We start from the raw sequence: 6,776 nt of genomic DNA, 5'->3' as shown, positions 1-6,776 counted from the left end.
CTCATGTTTTGTCACCCTCACTGATATTTTCACTCATTTTCTCGCCTTTCCCTTTCACTAATTTTTATATTCCCCAAATGAATGAGACCATATAATGTTTGTCCTTTTCCGATTGACTTATTTCACTCCAGGTCAAGACATGGTCTTCTGTTATGGGCTGCTGCTGTTTGGATGAGCAATCACATAAAGGCATATAGAATTCACAAGTTGCTGTATATTCATAATGTAAAAGTGTATTTTCTTCCTTTCATTTTAGCAAGATGACTATGTGGTCATAATCAATATTTTCAGATAATTTGTAATCTATTGGTGATACTACCAAATTAGGAATTTTTTTTTTCACCAGGCATGGTACTCCTTAGTTTTTCTCTGAAATGAATTTTTGTTTTTCATTGGGGTATAATTTACATATAATAAAACTCATTCTAAATCGAACATTTCAATGAATTGTAAACAAATGTATAAAGTCATGTATTACCTTTATCAAGATTTTCATAGTTATTTAAAAATTAATTTCATATTGAAGAAACTTTGTTCTATTAAGGTAATCATTACTGGAATTATTAATAAATGTTTTAAAGCAATCTTCATATTTGGAAATAAACCATGGATTTTAAATTTCATGTTTAAACTTTATAATTGAGTCACATATGGTAAATTACTGATATTGCAGAGAGTGCTGTGCACTTATTTGACTCTCTGTTTCTTCTCACCCCTCCTCCTGGTTCTGCCAATAGAATTTTCTTCTTATTATTATTAACCAACAGTATCCCCAGTGCTGAGAACAGTACTGGCAGAAAGTAGATGTTCAATAAATATTTGCTAGGTAAATAAATGTAATTTGAGCTCAAAGGTATTCTGAGTTCTATGTGATTCTGCTTTGTTCTCAAACAGGACGCAGGATTTTTAAAAAATATATTTTATTATTTATTCATGAGAGACAGAGAGAGAGAGAGAAAGAGAGAGAGAGAGACAGAGAGAGAGAGAGGCAGAGACACAGGCAGAGGGAGAAACAGGCTCCCTGTGAGGAGCCCGATACAGGACTCCATCCCAGGACCCCGGGATCACGCCCTGAGCCAAAGGCAGACGCTCAACCACTGAGCCACCCAGGTGCCCCAGGATGCTGGATTTTATAAATGTATTTGTAAGCAAGGTTCAATCTGCCTTTAGGAGAGACAACACCTCAAATTAGATTATGAGGCACTTGCTTACCTGTCATGTGAAACCATGCCTCCTTTCAGTGCTCTTCACGGATAGGACATTGGATTTTCTGGTGCTTTCCAGCGGGTGGCCAACCTGGTCTGCTATATAGGAGGGGTCTTAAGGCAACAAGTCCTTTTGGGCTGAGGAGGCTGCATCCTCTTTGATGTGCCAGTAGTAAAGGCCACTGCAGAAGGTGGGGGCCATGCCAGCTAGTGTGGCACAAAGAGACTAAGGCAGTCCCCAGTGACCCCACCTTCTGGTAGTCACACTGGTGTGCAATCCCTTCCCCTTGAGTGTGGCCAGGATCTACGACTTGCTCCTAACAGAATATGGAATACAGCATGGGATGTTACTTCCATGGTTACATTGTATCAGGCTATGGTTACATTGTATCAGGCTGTAACTAGCCTCTCTCCCTAGGGGACTCTCCCTTGCTGGCTTTGATAAAGCCAGTTGCCATACTGGGGAGGCCCATTTGACAAGGAACTGAGGTTGAGGATGTCTCATTGGCTAACGGATGGCCAGCTGGGAACTGAGGCTCTTAGAGCCCAACAGCCCAAAAGGAACTGGATCCTGCCAACAACATGAGTCCCTTAAATTATAAGCTTGGAAACAGGATGTTCCTCAACTTTCAGATGAGACCCCAACCCTGGCCAAACCTAGATTGTGGGCTGGTGGGAGACTCTGCAAGAGAGGAGCCCGCTAAACTCTGCCTGAATCCCTGATGCACAGAAATTGTGAGAGAGTAAGTACAACACGTTTTAAGGTGCTAAGTTCGTGGCGATTTGTTATGTAGCAATAGATAAGAAATACAGCCAAGGAGGAGGAAGGCCTCCTTTATATTGATTTAGACGCTCCACTTTATTGATGTTACTTTATGAACTCTGTATAACATTTAACAGCTCCGATAACTGGTTTCTCCTATTCACAGATTAAAAAAAAAAAAAAAAAAAACAACAACCACCCAAGACTCATAATTTACGGGACTTGTACAAGATCACACAGTTTTAATATATAATTATATGTATCACAATTATAATATAATGTAATATAACGTAATGCAATGGAATAGATGTGATGCTTGGCACAGAGCTTGACACATAGGAAGTACTTAGTAAAATGTTGGCGGCTTTTGTTATTATTATGGTTGTTACTGGAAAAAGAAGTGTTCTAGGGACCAGGAAACCAATAATCCCAGTCCATATTTGGGCAGGACGCTTTCCATCTGGGTCTCAGTTTCCACATTATAAAATGAGGGGAGTTTCTTCCTCGAAGATACTGGCCGACAAGCTTCTCTCCCATGGTGTTTCCTGCCAGCTAACAACCACTCGAGTGGTGAGTCATCCTCTCCCTTCTAGTTGGGCCACGTGTGTTACCCCCGTCTGACCAGTTCAGCCTGTTAGAGCTCCTCTCCCCCAAACTGCGAACTGCGCTGGGAAAAACAAACAAGGAACAAATACATCCTTTCCCTCCAGTCAGAGCTCCGTGAGCTCTCAGCCCCAGCCCCTCGATCACTCCCAGCTGCTGGGCTGGGGCTCTTTCCTCTCAGCATAGGGATGGGGCCAGCCTAGATTTAGAGACCCGGGTTCAAATCCTAACTCCACCACTTAACTAGCTGGATAACTTCTCCTCTTTGAGCCTCACCTATAACACGGGGAAGAGAGAGCGTACCCCTTTGGGTTGTTGTGTTAAAGGGGAGTATTGTGGACCGTGTTCCGCAGAAATACCCAGGGCACGGAAGGGATTTTAAAAGGCTCTGCTTGTTACGATTAAGTCCTCACGATTCCTCCTGGTTGGAATGAGACTTTGCTCTCGAGGACCACACGGGCTCCAGCACCAGGGCAGATTTTCATTTGATTTTACTGCCTCAGTTTCTCCAAGGCAGCAGCTTTTCCCAGAACATTTCCCCAAGGTCAAAGTGATTCAGCCAGTGCTTCCGATGGAGGGCGGGCACTCAAGGATCACTGGCCATCTCAGGTGGCAGAGAAAGATTGCTTCCTGGAGAAGATCACCTCTGACCAGTGGTTTTCTTCTCTTCTGGGACAGAGCACGTTGCTGGTGCATTTAGAAAACCATGTTCATCTTTGGAAACTTTGTTGATCCGAATCCCAGCTGACTGCCTTCCTGGGCCCTTGATTCTTGACCTTTTAAATGCCCTGGAGCCAGCCTGTCTGCTGCTAGTGTCCAAAGAGCCACTAATGGGTAAACAAGGCGTTCTGATAGAGGAGGGATTGGGCTGGCTGGATCTCATCAGAGAAGATTCTATCAGCCTCCGTACACACTTCTGCCCAAAATGATGCCCATAACCCTGAAGTTACAAGCGGGGGGCGGGAGGGGGATTTGTTCTCACCCCAAGGATATGGAGCTGGAGCTGGAAGAGGACACAGAGAGTGTGTTGCGAGGGTGTGGGAAAGCCGTGGATGCATGTGCTGGGAGGCGAGGATACCCCTTTCTCGGCTCACCTGCTGTGCTCGGAGCCTCAGAGCAGCAGTCTGCAGCCACTGGAAGTGCAGGCAGTGATGAGCGTCTCTGCGCTATGTGGGGAGACTGTTTCCTGCCTCAGTGAGTGATTAGACCCTCCCAGGGAGTCCTCATCTCTTGGACTCTTCCTGCGTTCTGTAGAGTGCCCATAGCAACCTGTGCCCAGCAGGTGCTCAGTAAATGCTTCGTGGGTCTGAGTACTTCCATGTGGGGCCTGTTACAAAAGTCGGGCAAAAGTGTTCAGGAACACATCCCTCAACATTAGAGTCCAGCTCTGTTCATTCCATGGTCTTTATCAGGTCAAGTGCCTTCCAAGATTGGGGGCCAATTTTCCTTTCTACCCTCCTCCTACGTACCACCACGGATACAAGGCTCCCTCCAACCTGAGCACAAAGGTCGAGTAATTTGCAACTAGAATCCTGTGAATCCAGTTCTCAGAATCCTAGCTTGGAGTTTGGGGTTTACGAGCTGGAACAATGACAGGACGTTTCAGCAGCCACCCTCGGTCAGTAGGCCCTAAGGTAGCAGTTAAGAATCTGTGCTTGGAAGTCCAGAAAAACCTGAGTGCAGTTTCTGCTTTTCTCACCTCCTGCTCTCTGAGCCTCACCATCATCACTAGAAAGTGAGGATAATACGACCTTCCCTGGGAGATCACTGGGCGGGTTAAATGAGGTCATGGACGTTCGGTACCTGCCACAAAGTACACACCCCAAAGATGGTCGATCGCCTTCGGGGCGCCTGGGTGGCTCAGTCAGTGGAGGGTCTGACTCTTAATTTCGGCTCAGGTCATGATCTCGGGGTCCTGTGATTGAGCCCAACGTTGTGTTGGGCTCCGCACTCAGTGGGGGGTCTGTCTGGGATTCTCTCCCTCTCCCCCTCCCTCCTCTTTCTCTCCCTCTCTAAATAAATAAATAAATAAATAAATAAATAAATAAATAAGTTTAATAAAAGATGGTCACCCTGATTGCATTATTTTCATCTCTACTATCATCATCATCAATCATTATCACGAACTATTTCTTAGGATGATTCATTCTTCCAGGGTAGTGGCCCGGGGCATCTGGGAGTGCTTCCTGGAAGAAGGGATCCCAACCTGGGATGGGACATCTGAGGGGCAAACCTCAAGCCCTTCTCCGCCACGAGGCTCTAGGTCAGGCCTAGGGTAACGCAGTGGCGCTCAGGCTCCCGAAACAGATGCCAGGACGAGGGTGCTGATATGCACGGGGCATCGAGCCTGTTGCTGGGACTTAGGCTAATTATATCTGGCAGCTCATTGCCCCCAGAGCCGTGCCTGCCCACGGGAGGACGGATCCCGTTTCTGTCTCCTGAGTAAGCTGACTCGGGCCATCTTCAGAGTTCTCTCTGTCCCACCCCCTGCACTTTGGCAGCTGCGCGTGGACGGGGTGGGGGTGGGCAGCGGAGGGGAGGCTGTGGCTGTGGGGGCCTTTCGTGTGGGAAGGCGTCCCTGAGCTCCTGGAAACACCCCCTGGATTTAGAAATAGAATGATCAGGAATGTTCAGCTGTTTGTGGGTCATTCTGACCTCCTCCCAGGTCAGGTCACACATGTGCTCCTCGCGGCCACACACGCCAGCAGAAATTAGATACCAGACGCCGCGCTCCCACTCCTCGCCCTGGTTCTCGGCTCCGCTCCACCTCCGCTCACCAGGTCGCTCCCGACACAAGCGCCCGGTCCCTGTCTCTCCCTTTCTGCTGGGGACGGAAGGCGAGGGTCACTCACCTGCGGACACGCCTTCCACGCTTCCCTCTTGCTCAGGCGGAGTTCCTCAGCCTCTGAGGCTCTGCGTGACCTGGCCCAGCCCACCTTTCCAGCCCCCTGTCCCTCTCTTTCCACAGCCACAGTGTCCCCCCCGCGGGCCATAGACCCTGCTCTTCTGTCCTCTTCACAGGACTCGCTCCTCTCTTCCTTCCCATCCCAGGTTGGGATCCCTTCTTCCAGGAAGCACTCCCGGATGCCCCAAGGCTGCGAGCACTGCCCTTGTGTGTGCTCCCCCAGGGATGTCGCTGCCAAGGTGACTTTGCCACTGCCTGTCTGCTCACCTGTGTCCTCCGCGAGACTCAGAGCCGGGACCCTGTGTGGCTATAGAGCTTGCTTATGGGCTTCTGTGTCGGGTCCTCCCCTTCACACACTTACCTTCAGCCGTGATCAGAACTATCATTCTTGGTCACAAACCTGAGATAAAGTGGGGGCATCGGAGTCCCAGATTTTGAGGTGCCTGAGCAGCCAGGTATCTTCCGTGTGTCCCTCCAAATCCTCTCCATCACTGCACAGACCTGTGCCCTCTGGCCTCCTGGGGGCTTGACCAAGGGGATCAAGAGGAGGATCAAGGGGATCAAGGGGATCAAGGGGAGCTGTGCCTTCATGAAATTACCCCCTTCGGGTGTGTTACCTGTTCCGGGGGTGTGGGGGAATGATGCAGGTAACAAAAATGATACACCTGACAAACTCTGACACGCTCTGATGTGGCCTGACTGATGGATCATGCGACCCGGCGCTGGGCGTAATTATTAGGGTTACTATTTACAGAACTGATGTAAGGATCCCAGCTGCCAGCACCAGTTTCCGAGTGAATTGGTCTGTATCCACTATCTCCCTTCATTTCACAAGTCCACAAACTGGGGGTTTCCTCGTTTCCTCGATGTGAGAAACAGGACACCCTGATCGAGTGAGCACAGTGGGGTACAATCCAGGCTAGCCTCTTTCTCTCTCCTTTCCTTGTCCACAACCACCCGCCAGGAGGTGGCATATCTTTGAACCCATTTTACAGATGAATAGACTGAGGCAAAGCAATTTGATGATCCCAGGACCACCCAGGGAGTCGGAGATGGAGGTGAGGATTCCAATCCACATCGATCTGACCCAAAGCCTGGGCCTTCACTACTCGTGCCCTGGACCTCCCTTCAGGGTGAGCCTCATGGAGACACAGGCTGTTCCTACAATGCCTGCTGGTCATGCGAAGGATGAAAGGAGCACTCTGTTGACAGGGAGGATGATGTGTCCAGGTTGCCTCGGACCTAGGGCCCAGGGAGACGTCTCTCTTCTCCTTCTCCTCCTCTGCCCGACTGCAGGACC

The 6,776-nt window shown here is 49.0% G+C and overlaps 1 long non-coding RNA gene across 1 annotated transcript; it reads right to left on the bottom strand.

Moving 5' to 3' along the window:
• Window positions 1-1,869: 1,869 nt before the first annotated feature.
• LOC140618978 (uncharacterized) lies at window positions 1,870-6,126 on the bottom strand. Its single transcript, XR_012018951.1, has 3 exons — window positions 5,424-6,126; window positions 3,666-3,898; window positions 1,870-2,635 (listed from the first exon to the last, which is right to left on the bottom strand). It is a non-coding gene; the product is annotated as an uncharacterized lncRNA (long non-coding RNA).
• Window positions 6,127-6,776: the final 650 nt, after the last annotated feature.

The sequence above is a fragment of the Canis lupus genome, chromosome 27 (genome assembly GCF_048164855.1).
Source record: "Canis lupus baileyi chromosome 27, mCanLup2.hap1, whole genome shotgun sequence".
Classification (NCBI taxonomy): domain Eukaryota; kingdom Metazoa; phylum Chordata; class Mammalia; order Carnivora; family Canidae; genus Canis; species Canis lupus.
Note: the sequence above shows the minus strand (reverse complement) of the source record. Positions and strands in the feature narration are given on the sequence as shown.